Source organism: Papaver somniferum, chromosome 7 (assembly GCF_003573695.1).
Source record: "Papaver somniferum cultivar HN1 chromosome 7, ASM357369v1, whole genome shotgun sequence".
Taxonomy (NCBI): domain Eukaryota; kingdom Viridiplantae; phylum Streptophyta; class Magnoliopsida; order Ranunculales; family Papaveraceae; genus Papaver; species Papaver somniferum.
In genome coordinates, this window is record NC_039364.1 from 196,712,585 (window position 1) to 196,734,165 (window position 21,581).

The 21,581-nt window shown below is 36.5% G+C and overlaps 1 long non-coding RNA gene across 2 annotated transcripts; it reads left to right on the plus strand.

Moving 5' to 3' along the window:
* The first annotated feature begins 222 nt into the window (after positions 1–222).
* Positions 223–1,816, plus strand: LOC113299333. 2 transcript variants are annotated; one of them, XR_003334820.1, is made up of 5 exons: positions 223–416; positions 531–654; positions 762–935; positions 1,011–1,228; positions 1,402–1,816. It is a non-coding gene; the product is annotated as an uncharacterized LOC113299333 (long non-coding RNA). The 2 variants fall into 2 exon arrangements; XR_003334819.1 differs by having other exon boundaries at positions 762–1,228.
* Positions 1,817–21,581: the final 19,765 nt, after the last annotated feature.

Consider the following 21,581-nt stretch of genomic DNA (forward strand, 5'->3'; position numbering starts at 1 on the left):
AACGGAATAGAAGAAGATGGGAAGAAGGTAAGGGTAAAATTGCAAAATGATATTATATTTTAATAATAATATAAAAAAATGAATAAAAATCAGTCAAACATAGACTTTCCCAGTTCAAACAGTTGGGTCTAGGTACCGTCCCTTAATTTTTGAAATGTTGGGTACCAAACTAAGATGTTGGTCATTTGTTGGGTACCAACCGTTAAATAGCCCATTATTTTATTATTGTTTTGGATTTTTTTCTTCTTCTGTGTGGTTGTAATTTTTAGCGTTATTAAGTTTTAGGTCACATGCTTGGATAAGATTTCCACCAAACTATATTCTATAGGTAATCTGAGAAATTTGTTCTATACGAGAGGATCTTCGGCCTGTGGTAGTATCTATATGCGCAACTCTGCAGTAAACAATGTTGACAGGTATGGATCTTTCTCCACCACCTCAATGCTCTCTTAGATGTTTTTTCTCATTGTAACCCAAGTTATGGTGATCAGTTTTGTTAATGAATTGAACTAATTTTTTTTTTTTTTTAGTTCTTTTATTGGTGATATTCAGTAGAGGGTGTTCAAGTCCTATTCATTACCAACTCTATCACAATTCAAAAACAGCCAACTGAGGCAAAATCTTGCAAAACAAATAAATTGAAGGCTTAAACGGGTATGTAAGGAGGGCATTCTGCTATTATTTTATTTACAAGAAAAAATTACCCTAATGACTCATGCATGTTCTGTTTCTGCTTATCATAATATTTACATTATATGTAGGAAGCAAATGAAGATGGTGTATTGTGCTCAGCAAAGCCAATGAATAGGCTTGAAAAAGAATAGGAAGATCTCGCATGGTAATTGCAGCTGGGGAATTAAAGATTCGCTGACTTGGAAGTTTCAATCTGTGTGTATGCATAAACACTGTGTTATCCAGTTGTTGCGATGGACCAGGTAGTTACTGTCTGTGTGGGTAACAAAACAATAACTATTTATGTTAAATGTGTCTTTGGTCATACAATTTTGCAGTCCAGATGCCTAGAGGCTAAGTTAGTCGAGGTTTCAAAACTTCGAAAAACATTGGGCATGAGCATGGAGCTGGAAGCTTCTAAATCAGCACCTTGACTTAGTGCAATAAAAGTTTGCTGCCTCAAAGTCATCTGGAAACATCTACAAAAGGAATATCATCTTCAGATTGTAGAATTACTGAATTGGGAGAGTTTTGCAAGGAACATTCATGCATGAAGGTGAGGTTTTTCATTGTTGGATTTATAGATATTTGAAATTTGAATCTACTCAGTACTTATCATGTTTATCACTTCTTAGATTTTCTTACCATTCAATAGTTATTTTCTCAAGCCTTTTTTTTAAGGTTTCATAACGAAGGAAGCTTTTGCTCCGTTTTTTTGTCCTTATGAAGAAATTAGAATCAAGTTTCATACACATACAGTAGAACGTGAAATTTTCCAGCCTCAACTCTGTAAATGGAATTCAAAGGATAACAATGGATTTCACGAGTTTCCTTCCAAATTAGATTGGGATGTGTTGTGGGAAATTAAAAGGTATAAAGAGTTTGGAACGCAACAAACATGGGAGGTATGGTCGTTGTTACTGCGCTTTTTTTCTTTTTCTTTTCTTTTTTATCTTCATTATCAGTAGAATATCTTGAACACCTATGCCAAATCATTTCATGATCTGTACTCGAAGAAAGGATGGAGAGAAAATTATGCAATTATTGTGTTGCATCCCAGTTTCAACTATATGCATGTATGTAGGTGTCTCTGCCAGTAATGTTTATTCAATCAACACAAAGGATGTTACAAAGAGTTTCTGCATGAATGGACGTTATCTATAACTAATATTACATACATTTCAGAGTTTCCGCATGAATGGACTGTTGGTCATATATAACGAATATATATGTAAATTGAACAAATCAAATGCGGAAGCGGGTTATAAGTTCGTATCTTGTAATCGCTCCAAATGAGGATGACGTCTAACCAACGGATCACTTGCGTTTCACGTTCTTGAACCTCCAAACTCGACGGTGAGTAGGTGCCACAAAATGGAGCACAAACTATATTTCCACAGACTAAATACCGTATAGAATTTCAATTTTCTCTCTAAAAGACACTAAGGGATTTGGATGTTCTTCACAACTAATGTTTGAATACTAGAAGACTTGCTCACTAACTTGAGTGCTCACACAGAACTCTCTAGCTTAATCTCCATACTTGGTTTATCTCTAGCTAAACTCACTAATATTGAGTTGTAGTATTTTCTACTTCTTATTCTTGTTTCAACAAATGAAACTAGAAGCCTATTTATATTCAAACTTCAAGTATCCTCTCTTGGCAAGTGTCAAGGAAGACCAAACACTTGGAGCAAGTTCTAACACTCTTTTAGCATGGAGTAAACACATGGAGTAAGTGATCAAACACTTGTTAGCTTCATGCAAATACATGGTGGCAAAAAAACAAGACACATGTTTCACCATGGCTTGGTTAGTTGGAGAAGGATTTTCCCTTTGATAAAGTCAAGCATATGACTTTACTCATCCACCCAAAATGGACTTTGGGCATGCACATACACAATGGGTGCCCATATTTCCAACATCTCCCACTCACACATAGTGTGTGTAACGCCAACATGCTTCCTAATCAAAGTACTAAGAGAAAAATGTTCATATTAGTAAATAGTTTGTGCGACCGCCGAGATACCTTCATTTTAGGAGATCCATATTAGAACCTCATTACGAGTCAGCATGGAGACATCAACCCTTCACAAAGAATGTTCGTATCTCATTACCTCAGATAATTTGACCACACCTGACACAATACTCTTAATCCCTCTAGCAAGCAGTATTGCACCCATGTACATTTTATCAATTGTACTCATGATTTTCGACAGACGAAAAACGATGCCCAGCTATGAGTCACAATTCATGGTGTATCATCAAATTTTCTTCCAAGAAATTCATATCGTTCTAATTCAACTTAACAACTTTCCTAGACATGTATCATCATACGGGAAGTTGCATCGTATTAGAAAACATGCTAAAGTAGCATCATTAAGTATCCTCTTCATGACATAAACTAAAGTCAAAGAGGTAAATGAATTGGATATTAATCCAGTGGATCACACAACAATGAAGCAGGGAATCATTCATCGCTCTCACAATCGGTCGACTTAGCATATACATCACAAAGTGTATGCTATGGTGTTTCTCCCACTCAAATGGGCATGTCCAGCATAAAAAGCATACGCCATACAGATCTTAGTCTAGTCGCCATTTAAGCGCCTAACTTGACTTTCTGTTCCAACAGTCATTCACATAGTAATTGTTCAGAAAATCACATCTGGTTGTATAACAGGCTTCATTAAATGGTGGTTACATTTAATGATCGATCTCTTTGTAAGATCTCATCTTAAACATATTAAGGCGACTTCTAGTTGTATAGAAAAGTTTGCCATTAAAAGCACGTGGTTTTCCGAAAAACATATATTCCGGAAAACGTCTCTTCTTTGTCTCATCTTGCTCGCTATTCGAAGCGCCAAGGCGAATCACCTGTGTGAGTAAGCCGATTCTTGCCTGCTGACAACTTTAATATCCGTGTACACATCAAAAGTATATGGTTTCTATAAAAACATATTCATTTAAGAAAGCATTAATACTTATAATAATAATGTCATCATCACATGTTCTACATATCAAATCATGTTTAGTCCCATGTTCTCTACGTGAGATTGAAAAGCAATTTTCGGAATGGGCTTAGTCAAAGGGTCAGCCAACATTCTATTTGTGGACGTATGTCTAAGAAAAACCTTTCTTCGTGCAACCATACCGCGTATAAAGTGGAATCTCCTACCAATGTGTTTGGTTTTTCCATGGTATTTAGGATCTTTCACATATGCTAGAGCTGATGTGCTATCACTATGAAGCAACACCGCTTCTTTTGCGTGTTCCGAAACACCGAGTCTCTTAAGAAATCTCCTCAACCAGACAGCTTCTTGGACGGCTGCCGCAAGTGCAACATACTCTGCTTCCATTAGAGCAATACACTTTTGTTTCTGACTACACCAAGTGATTGCACCACCTCCAAGTTTAAAAACGTATCCTGAAGTGGATTTAAACTCATCTCTATCGTTGCTCCAATCGGCATCGCTAAATCCTCTGAGTCTAATGTCTTCGCCATGGTAACAAATAGGGAGATTAGCAGTCCCTTTAAGATAACGAAATATCCTTTTAACTGCTTTCCAATGATCTGGTCAAGGGTTACTTTGGTAACGACTTACCATCCCTACTGCAAAACTGATGTCGGGTGTAGTACACAACATAGCGTACATAAGACTCCCAACCGCAGATGCATATGGTACATTGGACATGTATTTATTTTCTTTTTCATTCTTAGGGCATTGGTCGTTACTTAGGACACATGCTTTGTCCATAGGAGTGTCAATGGGTTTGCAATCATGCATTCGAAAGCGCTCAAGTATCTTTTTTATGTAAGTCTCTTGAGACAAACTAAGAGTCTTTCTTGAGCGGTCTCGCGTGATCTTAACACCTAATACATGATTAGCTTCATCCATGTCCGTCATTTCAAAATTAGAGGACAACCACCTCTTAGTGGCGACAATTCCTTCTAGATCATTACCCGCTAATAGAATGTCATCGACATATAAGGCTAGGATAAGAATGCTTTCCTGGGATCGATTTATGTACACACAATGGTCTTCCTCAATCATTTCATAACCAGCAGAGGTGATAGATTGATGGAAACGCATATACCATTGTCCAGACGATTGTTTAAGGCCATAAATGGAATGTTTGAGACGGAAAACTTTGCGCTCTTGTCCTTTGACCTGAAAACCCGTTGGTTGAGACATGTAAATATCTTCGTCTAGTTCCCCGTTAAGGAATGCAGTTTTAACATCCATCTGGAACAATTCTAAATCCAAATATGCAACAATAGCAAGGACGAGGCGAATTGAGGCAAACCTTACCACATGAGAGAAGGTTTCCTCATAGTCAATACCCTCTTGTTGAGTATATCCTTTTGCCACTAGACGAGCTTTGTATTTTTTGATTGAACCATCCGCTTTGCGTTTAATTTTAAAGACCCATTTGTTTCCAATGGCCTTTCGCCCAGGTGGAAGATCAACCAACTCCAAAACGTCATTCTTATCCATTGATTTAATTTCCTCTTGCATTGCAAAAATCCATTTATTGCAATCAACTGAAGAGATGGCTTCTCTAAAAGAAGTAGGCTCATCTTCAATACTTGCAGCATACATTAATATTCCCCCTTCAATCTCAAAGTGATGACAGGGTACTTTTCCACGCTCACTTCTGCGTGGTTCAAAAACTCGTGTCTCTAGCGGTTCACTCCCACTAGGATGTAGACCACTCCCACTATCTTCAGCGATTATAAGTTGAGAAACTAATTCTCTACCTTCGCTCGAAGATGGTAAGATATCTTCACTCTCTTCTATTTCAAAGAGTTCCAAGTTTTTGTTAATGTTGCTGATTCGAGGAAAATCATTTTCAATGGAAACAATATCTCTGGACTCTATCTCAGTCATCCCTCCACTTGGATGTTCACCATACATCACATATCCTTTTGAGCAATCAGAATATCTTATAAAGACAAGCTTTCTTGCTCTAGGACCTAACTTTCCATACACATGAGAAGCGTTGTGAACATAACCAACTGAACCCCATGGGCGCAAATTACCTAAATTAGGTTTTTCGCCTTTCCAAAGTTCATATGGCGCAGAAGAAACCGATTGAGTTGGGACACGGTTCAAAATGTAGGCCGCAATTATAATAGCATCCACCCAGAAAGATATTGGGAGGTTGGCTTGCGCCATCATTGATCTAACCATATCTAATAATGTCATATTCCTTCTATCTGCAACACCATTTTGTTGCAGAGTATTTGGAATAGTAAGCTGTCTAGTTATTCCCTTAGTCTCACAAAATTCCCTGAACATATCGGATAAATATTCGCGTCCACGGTCAGTACGGAGAGTCTTCAAACTCTTCCCAGTTTGATTCTCAACTTCTGCAACAAAGCGCTTGAAACAATCCAAGGCTTCGTAGCGGTGAGCAATCAAATATACATAACCAAATCGCGTATAATTATCAATAAATGTGAGAAAATAAGAATAACCATGTCTAGCTTTAACATTCATAGGTCCACAAATATTAGAATGTATCAACTCAAGAGGTTGAGCATCACGTTTGGCCTTACCAAAAGGTTTTCTACAAGCTTTTCCTTTTAGACAAGGTTCACATACGGGTAAGGAAACTTTAGCGAGTGAGACAAGATGGCCTTCTCGAGCTAACCGAGTCATCCTATCTTGCCCGATATGTCCTAGTCTAGCATGCCAAGTCACACAGTCAATAACACTACTACTACTGCTAGCATCAGACAGTAAAGTCTCAGAAGAAATAGAATTAAAAAAGTCTAATTTAAAGAAATTATTACATAAATAACCATGTCCAAACAAAGTACCATAAAAGAAGATGTCCAACCTACCGTCTTCTATTTTAAAAGAGTACCCTAAACTAAGAAGAGAAATAACTGAAAGTAGATTATGATGGATTCCTGGTACGTATAACACATTGTGAAGTGTTAAAATGCGCCCATAGCGCATAGAGAGCTGATATGTGCCAATTCCCATAGCATCCTCACATGTGCCATTGACCATATAAACTCTATATGTACCACGTGAAATACGTCGATAATCTACGAACCCCGCTCGATCTCGAGCTACATGTTTTGTTGCTCCCGTACCTACAATCCATTCAGGGAGAGAGTGAGCAATCATTACATGTGAACACACAGATGTGTAAAAAGAGTTAAATGAACAAAGTACCTTTTTCGGATCAGTGCACTCACGGCCAAAGTGTCCTTTGTTTCCACAGTTATAGCATTTCATCTTAGATTTGTCTCTTTTTCCAGCACGCTTTTCACGACGGCGCTTAGCTGGTTTTTCTGCCTTTTGAGCATCCCTTTGGCAATTTTTCTTGCGCTTCCCTTGTGGTTTGCGCTCACCTTGAGCATACAAGGTAGCCACACGTGTCGCCTCTTGGCGCTCATCTTCAAGCTCAACGTGTCGAGAGATGTCAGAGAAATTCTTGATGCTTTCATTATGAGTCAGAATTTGCTTCATATGCACCCAAGAATCAGGCAATGACCTTATCACAGCTAAAACTTGTTGTTCATCACTTAGAACATTCCCAACATATTTCAACTCACAAATCATTGACGACATCCTTCTTAGATGTTCTGTCATTGAATGCTTGGGATCCTTTCGGTAGACCTCAAATTTCAGCACTAAGCTGCGAAGTCTAGTGGTGGACGTACCACCAAAGTCAAATTTTAGCTGGTCCCACATTTGCTTGGCAGTAGGAAAATCCTCATATTCTCCAATTATATCATTGTGCATGCTACTCAACATAGTGTGGCGTGCACTACGATCTTTCTTAACCCAAGTTTCGTAGGCTTCAAGATCACGACGGTGTTGGGCAGTATGACCCTCTGCGGGTCGGACATTTTCATTTGTTAGGAGTTCCATTTTTCCTCCTTCATCCAACAAGTATCGGATTTTTCTATGCCACACATCATAGTTCTTCCCATCAAGTTTGTCACCCTTATTGAGATCAGCAATCACATTGTTGCTAGCCATTTCTACACGTTTGTTGCACAAAGTTGGACATTATTATTATGTGTACACTCACTATATTGTCTCAAAATCTAATTGATAAAATCATATCCACACACAAATTCGAGATCGAAAATTTCGCTAGGCTCATAATCATCACCCAAATATGCATTTTAATATAACCTCTATCAATTAATTTGGACTAATAAATATTGGTAAAGCACATAACTTAAGCCAATAAAACCACTTAAAATCAACCAACATATGATGATTAGTTATCTATCAATAGAGATAAATAAGCTACAAAGTACATCATGTGGAAAACGGACACGAAATCAGGAGTTTCTTGCTACTAATTTTCAAAATATCTCGCTCACGAATTATTTTCAACTAACGAAAATAAAGCAAAAATATGCACTGTTTCGGAAACATATATTATTGAAATTATTTTCAACTAATGAAAATAAATGAAGTAAATTATTTTTCAACTAATGAAAAATAAAATAAAAATATGTCCCGTTTCAGAAGAAAAAAAATCCACTTTTAGATTTTTCTAAAATTCTGAAAATACACAGAGTAATATATATTTTCGCAAACACATACACTAAGTATTTTGTTGAGCAAGACACTAATGATATTAAATTAAACAACATGATTCAACAAACTAATCATATTTAAAAAAAATTTAATATCATGCATGTTGTATTTATATGAAATTAATTAAATCAACCACAAAAGTGATGATTCCACATAATTAATTTAAGGTCGTAGTCCTTTCGGGCAGAGGCCGTTTAGTCCATGATCCTTTGGATGATCGGTGTAAGGCTAGAATTTGGAACACATTGACCCACAAAGGTGATGGCTCCATATAATTAATTTTAGGTCATAGTCCTTTCAGGGAATTGCCGTTTAGTCCATGGTTCAAAAAATAACGAAAACGCATAAAAGGTTTTGATGCCAATGTTGGTCATATATAACGAATATATATGTAAATTGAACAAATCAAATGCGGAAGCGGGTTATTAGTTTGTACCTTGTAATCGCTCCAAATGAGGATGACGTCGAACCAACGGATCACTTGCGTTTCACGTTCTTGAACCTCCAAACTCGACGGTGAGTAGGTGCCACAAAATTGAGCACGAACTATATTTCCACATACTAAATACCGTATAGAACTTCAATTTTCTCTCTAAAAGACACTAAGGGATTTGGGTGTTCTTCACAACTAATGTTTGAATACTAGAAGACTTACTCACTAACTTGAGTGCTCACATAGAACTCTCTAGCTTAATCTCCATACTTGGTTTATCTCTAGCTAAACTCACTAATATTGAGTTGTAGTATTTTCTATTTCTTATTCTTGTTTCAACAAATGAAACTAGAAGCCTATTTATACTCAAACTTCAAGTATCCTCTCTTGGCAAGTGTCAAGGAAGAACCAAACACTTGGAGCAAGTTCTAACACTCTTTTAGCATGGAGTAAACACATGGAGTAAGTGATCAAACACTTGTTAGCTTCATGTAAATACATGGTGGCAAAAAAACAAGACACATGTTTCACCATGGCTTGGTTAGTTGGTGAAGGATTTTCCCTTTGATAAAGTCAAGTATATGACTTTACTCATCCACCCAAGATGGACTTTGGGCATGCACATATACAATGGGTGCCCATATTTCCAACATGACGTTATCTACCTTATGGTACTTAATGTTTTTCGAGAACTCTTAACAATTGCTACTTTTCTGAGAAGATAAAACCACATATCTACCTTGAGGTGCTTAATGTTTTGATGTTTTGAGCAAACATAGTAATACATACCTTTGAGGTACTTAATTTTACAAATGCAATTTTAAGGGGCATTCCCTGTCAATCGTGTTAGCGTTAACTATGAACAACACACCGATCCATCTGCAGGTGTATGATTACCGGATGACATGATTACAGTGCATTGAATATATACATAGGATATTGGTAAGCGTATCTTCATCCTCAATAATCCTATTCATAATTAAGTAAGCAGAATTGAAGTTAGACTTTTCTAATGGTTTGATATTGTATTATAAGTTACCCGTTTCTTATTAATTAAGTAAACAGACTTGAAATTAGACTTTTCTACTGGTTTGATATTGTATTACTACCTCAGTTTTTGGAAAAGTGTTACTTTCATTTTTTTTTTAATTTGGACTTTTTTATTTTAGCCTAAAAATAGGTCAAATTGAAAAAGTGAAAGTAACATTTTTCCAAAAACGGAGGGAGCATAAATTACATGTTTCTGCATAACAGATTTTGAGCATTAGTCTACGCTGGTGTTTCGTGGGGATGGTGATGGATCTTCCTTTTAGTAGGTGCATAGGCAACTTACTTCTATATGCGCAAAAAATATCTTAATTCGAATGGCCATTATATGGAAGTTACCGACTTTGTTGAAAGCGAGTTGAAAAGCATCATCACCCAATTTGAGGAAATTTAACCCGAGGAAGTTTAATCAAATGTTCATACGGTGTCTTGATAAATGGAACCCTTATAATCCGGGTGCCCCGCCCCACCACCTATAAAATATTGTACCTGGTGCGTAGCACATGTTATATATTAGAAAAAAAAGTAGTACAGGCTTGGGCTAAGTCCTATGGTCTAGATTGGAGTGCCAGATTGGCCAAAAAGTGTTGCAAATTAAAAAATAAGTGTTGGAAAAAAGTTAACAGTGATAGTTGATAGTTCTCTCACCTAGCAAGTGCTCGCAGTCCAACTATCAGCGAGATTGAAAAGCTGAATCGTTCGGCGCTGAAAAAGTGGTCTAAGCGTTGAACTGTTCGGCGTTTCGCGAATATTCCCTGGAATCTCTGTCGAACCGTTCGGCGTTTACATAAACGTTGTTCCATTCGGCGTCCTATTTCAACGTCGCACCATGCGGCGCTTTACTGTTTTTCCTCCAGCGGCTATTTTTTTACAGAATTCCATTTTCTAAATTATGAGAATTTTCAAATGATTTTCCAATTTGTTCCAATGGTTGCTTGTTTCAAATTTGACAATTTATCAAAGTAAAGGGAAATTTTTAATTACATTGCAAAACGGTTACAATGTTTTTTGAAGAAATTGAAAAAAATATTAAAATTAAAATAACTCAGAACATAAAAAGATATATTGAAATTGAAATTCTACAACTTAGAACACAAAAAAAATACATTGAAATTGAAATCCTACTTCTAAATAACTTAAAACATAAAAAAAAAGTACATTGAAATTGAAATCCTACTTCTAAATAACTTAAATTATTACTAATATATCATTTTAATTTAGGGGATAAGTGGTAATCCATGACGGGCTAAAATCTCGCTCTTCCATATTTTGTAGACGGGTTTCTCCCATTCTTGTAATTCATCCAAGGGTTGACGTAGGATCTTCATGTCTGATTCTCTTTGCTGCGTTTGTGCCAAAATTGAAGAGTTTTCCATGTCCTTCTTCAGATACTCTTCATCTGTTTCATATTTTGCCATTCTTTGTGTTTGTGCGTTTTCAAGAAGTTCGATGAGTTTATCCAATTTTTCATCTGATTTATGCGATGCTTTAGCCTCACGGGCCCTTTTCTTTGCTTGATCTCTCCCTTCACTTCTAACGTCATCTGTTTGTTCAAAATAACGCCTTCTCTTTGATATGTCCGAGGTTTCATAATTATGAGTAGATGAAGAGCTACCAAACCTTGCCATATTTTGAAATTCTTCATCCAAATTATCAACTTCATTTTCTTCAGTAGCTTGAGTATGTTGACTAGGTTGAGTAGAAGTACCGACTCCATCATCATTATTCACCGCTGGATTGTAATCTGGTTGATAAGTCTTCAGGATCTGAAAAATCGATTTGTGCGCCCATTGTTTTTTAGTCGCTGCTACATAATTCTCTCTTCCAAGAAGATACTGGGGAAAAAATGAAAAGAAAAATTTAGAGAAAGAAAGAAAGAGATCAAGATGGAAGAAAGAAAACATTAAAAAAAATTGAGGTACTTACACAATCCTCATCGGTCATCCCCGTAGGTCTACTTCGGAAGTAGGGTCTAATATATGAAATATATTTTTCACTTCGGCTCTCAATGTGTTACATTTTGTTTGTAATGCCTTGCTATCTCTTTCGACACCATTGGGACCTTTTCTTTTATTGTATTCTTCCATTATCTTTCCCCAAAATATTGCACCTTTTTGATCTTTTCCATGAATCGGATCGTTGCTTGCTATGACCCAACCATAAATTAGTGCCTCTTCTTCTATTGTACTAAAGTGTGTCATAGTTTTGTATGAACAAAATTATATGAAGAAGAAGAAGAAAATCAATGAAGAAGATAATCAATTGATTTTGGTGTGAGGGATGAAGGAGAAGTAGTCCTCAATTTATAGGGAAGCCTGAAAATATAGCTGTTGAGGTTTCAAACGGCTACAAAATCTGAGTCGTTGAGAATACAACGGTCACCTTGATCGGATGGCTGAGACTTGCTAGCGCCGTTCGGTTCGGCGTTGGAACGTCGTTTGGTTCGGCGTTTCCTCAAACGGCTACATTTTCAGCTCAAACTCAAACCATTTCCTATCTCTATATAAACCTATCACATAAACTCAAAATCCCCACCCCAATTCTCAATTCTCCTATCACATAATTCTCAATTCAAAAATCAAGCATGGCCGCATTTTCCATCGACGAAGACAATGACTTGGTTAGAAGTTATTGCAAAGTTAACAACACTCAATTAACAACCAACTCTTTTTGGGAACAAGTTGTTGAAGAATTTGTGAGAATCAATGGTAATGCTAATGGAAGATGCAAAAAAGTGTTGCAATGTCGGTTATCAAGCATCAAGCGTTATTGCAAGCTTTTTGTCATTTCATTAAGGGCATCAAATGGTAATCGTGAGGATGCTAGGACTTTATATGAAACGGATCATGGAATGTCGTTCATTCATAACACCGCTTTGGAGATACTTGGTTATGAAGCATATGCATGAAGAAGTATTATGAAGAAGTATGCATATGAAGTTCTAGTTAAATATGTAATGTAATTGTAAACGTACTTAAGTGATAAAAAGGGTATTATATAGTATTACAAGAACTAATTAAAATGTCTACTTATTAATGAAAGCGTGTTTGATTAAAATAAAGGAGTATTATGGTTACTCTCCATTCTCATAAAATGCACCAGGAATACCGCAAGCATCTAAGGAAGCTGGTGCAATGCCTTTGGCAAAATGTTTCATGACGGCAACCATTTTCATATATGGAGAATGACCAGGAATACCGCAAGCATCCGTTTGTTGGCCTTCTCTACTTTCAATGTCACTGCACATCCGCAAGCAACCATTTTCATATATGGAAAATTACCAAAACACCACATAAAGAATGTTCGTGTCAATGTCACTGCACATTCAATATTATTCTGGCATTCTCTACTTTCAATGTATTTTTTCAAGACAATTAAGGAAAATGTATTAGTCTTAGAGTCCCATGGACCATAAGTTTTGATATCCGAAAAATACAAATCATCCAAAGCAGAATATGTTAGATCAATACCCAACTGCGGCATAACTACTGGTCGTTTACTAGGGTCACCAGTGAGAATTCCCGTTAACATGTACCAATCTAAAGGAAGGAGGCAAATTTCAAACTCCCGAAAATGAAAGCTCCTAGTACTTTTCCACCATCTCTCAGCTATGGATTCAACTAAGCCTTTATCCCCATTGGAAAAATCAAAATCAAAAACAGAGGAAAAGCCACAATTATCACAAAATCGTTGTGTTACCGGATTATCTTGCACTATAATTTTATAATACTTTTCAACATCTTTCAAACTACCTCTAAAGATCACACTGCGAGAGTCTTTCATAACATCTTGACATACATGTCTATCACAATTCTTTGACGAAACTATATCCAACCGGTCTACCAATTCATCCATACTCGTACTACAATCAATAACAAAGATGAAAAAAAATATCATTATCATTAATTTTCATCCATACAAACTAAATTATCACATTACCAATTCATCCATACAAACTAAATCATCATTATCATTCATTTTAATCATACAAATTATCATTATCATTCATAATCATATAAATTTACCTACAAACAAACTAATCATACAAATTAATTCATTTTTATCACAAAAAAAACCATTTTTTGTTCATCACGCATAATCAAATTAAATCCCCAAAAAATGAAAATCATCACAAATAATCAATTTAAATCATACACATATCATCTACATCATCTAAATACCAAGTATCAATCATCAATTTGAATGAAATCGTATCAAAAATCAAAAACCCTAAAAATTCAACCTAAAACTTAAATTTCTTACCTCGGATGATTTCGTGGATGGAATCGCGCCAAACCACCTTCAATCGATCACAAATCCAATGAAGCACAAACCCACGGAAGGAATTTGTAAAACAACTTCTAGAACTCAAGATCTCTGAGAAACAATTTTGGGAGAGAAAATGAACATTTGTGAGAAGAACTGTAAATGAAGGAAAGGTCGAGTTTTCGTTGAATGTGTCGAGTCTCTTCAACGCCGAACAGAGCGGCGCGTCAACTTAGCTGACTATGGTAAAACGTCGCTTGGTTCGGCGTTCCCCAAACGCTCTACTGTTCGGCGTTTAACGCCGAATTGTTAGGCGTTCCGCTGCTAGATTGGCCATCCCATAGGGGTTAGGAGGTTGCCCTATCTGACGTGGATGGCCAATTTAGCAGCTAAATATCTATCCCATAGGACTAAGCCTTACATGCAAAAGTAAAGTTACCTTTTTGATTTTTTAGGTATTTTTAATAAAAAAAATTTAAAAAATGCACTTTCTATTTAAAGATGTTCCCATGCATATGGCCCACGGGTGCGGGACGAAGCCCCACCACACCAAATTAGCAGTCTCCACCGGGCCTGGTATGTAGCACGGTTTAAAAGTACAATTACCTTTTTGATTGTTTAGGTATTCCGAATAAAAAAAATGCACTTTCTATTTAAAGATGTCCCCATGCATATGATCCACGGGTGCGGGCCGAAGCCCGCCACACCAAATCAGCAATTTCCCCAAAGTCTGGTGTGTTGCACGAGTTACATACCAGGTGAATCATTAAATTTTTCTTTTTGATCAGTAAAGAATTTGGTGCTGGCGAGTATATCACTAGAACCATGCATATGGCCCACGGGTGCAAGGCGAAGCCCCGCCACACCAAATCAGAAGTCTCCACCAGCCTGGTGTGTAGCACGGGTTAAAAGTACAATTACTTTTTTGATTGTTTAGGTATCTCGAATAAAAAAATACACTTTCTATTTAAAGGTGTTCCTATGCATATGGCCCACGGGTGTAGGGCGAAGCCCCGCCACACCCAACAGTCTCCCCCGGGTCTGGTGTGTAGCACAGGTTACATACTAGGTAAATCATTAATTATTTTTATTTATTTATTTTTTGATCGGTAAAGAATTTGGTGCTGGTATCATCACTTAGTGACTTTACCACTATACTACAATGATACCGGCAGGTGAATCATTAATTTGTGTGGGATTAAGATTTTATATATACCAAATATAGGCAATAAAAATAACTTTGTAAACTACGCATCTACGAATATGAAAGGGTATCAAAAAAATTATCCATTAAAAATAATATTACTAATCAAGATCTTACTGGAAATTTATGATGTATTTATGCAACGGGGCGGGGCGAAGCCCCATCACACCCTAAAATGCAATCTTCATCGTACCCGATGCGTAGCACGGGTTGCGTAAATAAATAAGTGTATAATTTTGTTCAATTGTAAATAAAATTTAATTTAATTATGGAATCAATTTCTTTCCAATTATTTTATTACCTGGACATAAAACCTGAACATAAATTTCTGATACCAAATTTAAACCATCGAATAATAAGACTCCTAATGGGTATCAAAGTTTCCTATCTCCTTAAAAATAAAATTAATCACAAATTTTTCAAAAATAATATTAATGCATTTGTCTATGGGTGCGGGGCGAAGCCCGCCATGATAAATTAGCCGATCCCATCGGCCCAGGTGCGTAGCACGGGTTAGACACTAGTATTCCTAACAAACCTCTTCAAATACTTGTACAATGTTGTTTTACCCATTCTCACATAATCATCAATGGCATCCGCCGATTGCCATGTAGTAAGTAACCTTATACAAGCCAATGTCTTCATATGTGGAGAATGTCCTGATAATCCAAGTGCATCTATTCCTTGAGGCCACTCGGGATCCATTTCGTACGAATCATCTTTAATTTTAAGAAATAATACTGTTTTCATATGCAAACGATCATGAAAATTTCTTTCAGAATAAGTGAGTCGACCTACGGTAAAATAGTCACGCATCATGAAGTACCCTATTCCTAATGCACTGTCGTCTTTTTTTTACCTCATGAGATTCGAGTTGTTTATCCAGAAGAGCGGTAGATTGTCTCTGAAAAAGCGGGTGTCTAACAACACCAACCAATATTTCGCTTAGCAATCTGTATGGACTAACTCTGAAATACTTTGCTAGAGAATCAACTGGACAGTCAGACTCAATCTAGATAAAAAGTATCTCAAGGAGTTATTATCTCAATCTCTCGATTTGATTTCTACTCAAGCTAAAATCAATAGCGAGTCTTTATCAAAGAGAGATAACTTGGATGGTACCAAAGACCAATGTCCAAGGATCAATCAACTACAATCAACAACCAAAAGTTGGATTAGAGAAGTTGATGATCACGAACGCACAACCTGTATTATTTATATTATATAAAATATAATTCGGAAAAGAAATAACACAGATACCAGAAGTTTTGTTAACGAGGAAACCGCAAATGCAGAAAACCCCGGGACCTAGTCCAGATTGAATACACACTGTATTAAGCCGCTACAAACACTAGCCTACTCCAAGCTAACTTCAGACTGATCCATAGTTGAACCCCTACCAATCTCCCGCTGATACAAGGTACAATTGTACTCCTACGCCTCTGATCCCAGCAGGACACTGCATACTTGATTCCCTTTGTTGATCTCACCCACAACAAAGAGTTGCTGCAACCCAAAATCACAGACTTGATAATAAACGAATCTGTCTCACAAAGAAAAGTCCATCGAAAGGATAAATCTGTCTCCCACAGATAAACCCTAGGTTTTGTTCCGTCTTTAGATATAAAATCAAGGTAACATGAACCAATTGATAATCCAGACTTATATTCCCGAAGAACAACCTAGATTAATCAATCCCCTCTCTACAATCCTTCCTGACTACACAAGCGGATTGTCGATGAATCATAAACAGTGAGACGAAGATGTTTGTGACTTCTTTATCTTTCCTATCAGAGAACTCTCACGATCTCAAGCCAATCAATCGATTGTACTCGTACGATAGAAGATGCAAGATCAGATCACACAACTACGATAAAAGTAGTATCGGCCTGGCTTCACAATCCTAATGAAGTCTTTAAGTCGTTAACCTCGAGTTTAGAGAAAAAACTCAAGAGTTAATGGAGATCGACTCTAGCGAGAGCACTAGTAGCACACAGACGTGTGGGGATTAGGTTTGGTCAGTGCTAGATGTCTCCTTTATATAGCCTTCAAATCAGGGTTTTTCCTTAGGTACAAAGTAATCTCTATTCATCGTTAGATGAAAACCTGATTTAGATTCAAGCCAATATCTCTCAACCGTTAGATCGAAAGTCATAACTTTTCATACACACTTGGGTACACGTTTACTGGGTTTGAGAAAAACCATGCCCAAACGAGTACAGTATGTTGGTTCAACATGATAACCCAAAAGGTCAACCATATGAGCATCTCATATTAATCATGTTATTCTTCACCATAACTAGTTCAATTGACTCAAATGAACTAGTTAAGAGTTGTTCAATTGCTATGAGATCTTATGTAACTACACAAGACACAATTGAAACAAAGATGATTCGATTCGATTAGAATCGACTCATGAACATTATAGCCACGGTTTGCATACAACATTCCTTAATAATTAATGTTTCATGTTAAGAGAACATCTTTAGATCATAACCTCTTAAGCTCACAAACAAGTTCGCGGACTTAAGTTAATCGGTTGAGTTTTCCAAACTCAGCAGAAATTCTCGGGTCGAGAACTTCCGCCAGTTCGCGGACTGAGCACACAAACGAGTTTTGGAAATCCCAGCAGAAATTCTCGGTCGAGAACTTCCGTCAGTTCGCGAACTGAACCTGCGGACTGGGTTCGCGGACTTGGCAAGCCAATTCCACAATCCTACCGATTTCTCTTGATCAACAAAGTTCGAAAACTTCGGTTCAAGGAATACATGGTTATATAATCTAAACTCTCATTTCAATCATTGAAACGTTCTCAGAGGGCGATACTCAGTCGTGAAGAACAACAAACCTTTCTCGTCAGAGCAATTTCCAAAATGATTGAAACTTTCATGACTTTCATCACTAGGTGAAGATAAACTTGATCAAAGCGAAACGCTTTACCAATACATGATTTCGAGTAAAATATAAGCAATGAATACTCAACTCGAAATATCAAGTGTATATGATCTAGTCTATATAGCATACGACTTTTGTCTCATAAGAATTAGGAGAAGAATAGATAGACTTTCGAGTGATAGATAAGTTCAAGTCTTCACATACCTTTTTGTTGATGAAGTTTTGCGGTTCCTTGGTGTAGATCTTCGTCGTTGTCATTGAATCACCATCAAGTCCTTGATCTCAACTACACTTTTCCTATCCTAGTCCGAGATTTAGCTAATAGGCTAGAAATCAAGACTTTATAGTTTTGATCACTAACATTGACAAACATGCTTGATATAGCAACGCATGCGAGGTTGACCGAGCTATGCTCTAACAATCTCCCTCTTTGTCAATTTTAGTGACAAAACTTTTAATACATATGAAATACAAAAAAAACTAAACTTTAGTGGCTCCTATTCCATAGTCAAATCTTCAACGTTCCTTGAAATCTTCTTCCTTCCAAGTACTCCAATGATCCCAAAGGTTGTAAGTTTAGTATCACCATTGTTGAAGATCCATAGCTATAACAATGAGAGAAATCGAGATTCTCGATCATTATTATACAGTGTCATCGTATTATTATGAACATCAAAGTCCAATTGCATCACGACTTTAACAATAATACTATGGTGATATGTATCACTCCCCCTTAGTCAATACTCCATCTCGATCATGGAAACCACTCCCCCTTACACAATGATCCGAAAACCATATGTATTTGTAGTGTGACCTACAATATTTCTCCCCCTTTTTGTCAATAAAATTGGCAAAGGTACAAGAATGGGTTCATAATGAAATTTCCACAAGAGACATTTCATGACCAAAAGAAAGACAACATATCATCTTAATTTAGAGGCAATCTTATAGCCGAAGCTAACAACATTCATCAAGGAGTTTTAAGACGCAAGATAACCCCTATACAATTCCACAGCCGCACTCCCCGTAAGATATTACCATTAAGCACAAGTTCAAAAGAACTCTCCCCCATTTGATGTCATTCCCAAAGGAACAACAAGAGCGACCTTAATTTCGAAAGGAAAGAAGGATTTTTATTTGGACACCAAAAACCATGTGAATGATTTTTTATATCCAAAACTCAACCAAAATACTCACAAGTAAACCCATGAATATTCTAATTGGAATACGCAATTAAATCAAAACTACAAAAGTGATCAATTTAATTGAAAGTGCTCAACATAAGTAAACTCACTTAGCAATAGGCTACGATTAAGTTAATCATATGGAGGTGACTCACTTAACCGTTTAAGTACTCAACATAAGGAACACCTTACAGAATACGTGACTACATTAACCAATAAAACATGATAGTGTAGCCGTTCATATACTCAACACAAGAACTTGTGGAATATATGAAAACTCAATTAGATTAACTACAAGAGAACGTATAATTAATCTAATCGGAATACAAACAAATAACCAAACTAATCACCGACGTAATCAATTTAATTATTTTTGGCTCAACATAAGAGATTATGGAACCCCGACTAAGATTATCATAAGACATGACCATCTTAAACGCACATGTACTCAACATAAGAAGGAAAACTTATGGAGTACAAAACTAAATAACCAAGGATGATTAATTTAGTTCATAATGCTCAACATATAACATCTTACGAAACAACCAACAAATCCAAGGTTAATCGACTTAGTTGTAAGGTGCTCAACATAAGACACATAATGGCGCCTTCACGGTAAAACATAATAAAATGGATCAATGAAGATCAATACCGTGGATAACATACAAGGATCTATTCTATCTTTGCATCATTATATGCGTAATAACATAATAGACTTTATCCTTGTCATACAAAAGATTCAATCCTATTTTCCATCAAATACATGATTGCATAGGCATAACTTTGGTATATGTCAAAAGTCCATTCGTCCTTTCATTAATACGAATATCAATTCATGAACGACTTTACTTTTGACCGCAATATGGGACCTTCAAGTTCACGGACGCAAACAATACATATCCCATAAAAATATTGCAATATAACAAACAAAGAAAATACTGCAATAACAATCATCCTCCAAATATTTTTGGAATTTAATACCACTAAACCTAAAAAATAACATAAGAAGATGAAAACAAAAATAGCTATGTGTAGTCACAATCATCGCTATTCAAAGCACTAGTTATTCTTCCAACTAATCCAAAAAGAAGACATTCTAGGTATTGTAGATCTTTCTTAAGAAATCATTGATAATGGGATCGTTCAATTCCTCCAAATCTTCAGAAACATCAGTTAACTCACTAATTTCCCTTTTTAGGTCACGCAAGGTATTCTTGGTTAGAGACAACCTTTGTTCATAGTGAGTTATTTCTTCCACGGAGGAAATGATTCGAGAATTTAAATCATTTCGCTTATTGATGAAGTCTTTCACCATTTCTCTAAAAATATTATCAGCACGACACACAGAAAAGAGACAATTAGAGGAAGAACCCTTTCTCTTGATTGTAGACTTCTTCTTTATCATCCTTGAGGAAGTGATTCCTTTGCACAGATGTACGTTGACTGCTTCTACTGCATTACTTTTAGAAGAACTTCTAGTTACAGGAGACATGAAAAAGTAAGAGAGGAAAGAAGAAGATAGGAGGATTTATAAATGTCAAACCCTAATCTTTGATTGACACAGTCTTCGATAGTTTAAGGATCCACAATCAATAATGTTAGCAGAAAATCTTCTTTACAAGTATAGATACATACTTGAGCCACAAGATGCATAACTCAACTTCTCAAGCTAAGGATGAGGATGCAGGCGTCTCAGAGCTTAATCAGAGACAAAGTGAGCCAGATGCTCCCCTTGCTTGTCAAGGCTTGTTGTATGAACATATTTCCTCCTTCTGTTTCTGGAAACCTTGGTTTTGCACGACCTTTGATTATCCAGATTCAGCTTTTGCATGTTCTCTTGTATTTTAGAAATTCTTTTGTTCCTCTGCTTGAACCTCCAACACAAGTTTTGAACATGATTAGCATTTCCACAAAACGAACAAGCCGGTGATCCCTCAGCCTTTGTCTTTCCACGAAACTTAGGAACAGAGTTGATGATACCTGCAGTCTTGCTTTTAAATCCTAAACTATTATTGTTTCCAAAGGATTTCTGACCAAATGACATTGCTGAGATTTTATCAGAACTTCCAGACAATCGTTGAGATCATCTTTGAGAGTATTAATCTCTTTTTCCTTTAGAACAATAGTTCTGGTGAGTTTATCATTAAGACAATCTATCTCAAGATCTTTCACTTGGATCAGTGATTCTAGCTTCTTCAATGAAGCTCTTAATTGAAGATTTTCTTGAAGGACTTCTTTATTCAAGAATTAAAAAAATTTTGTGTCAGACTCAATCTCTGAATCAGTCCTTGAGCATGTGGATG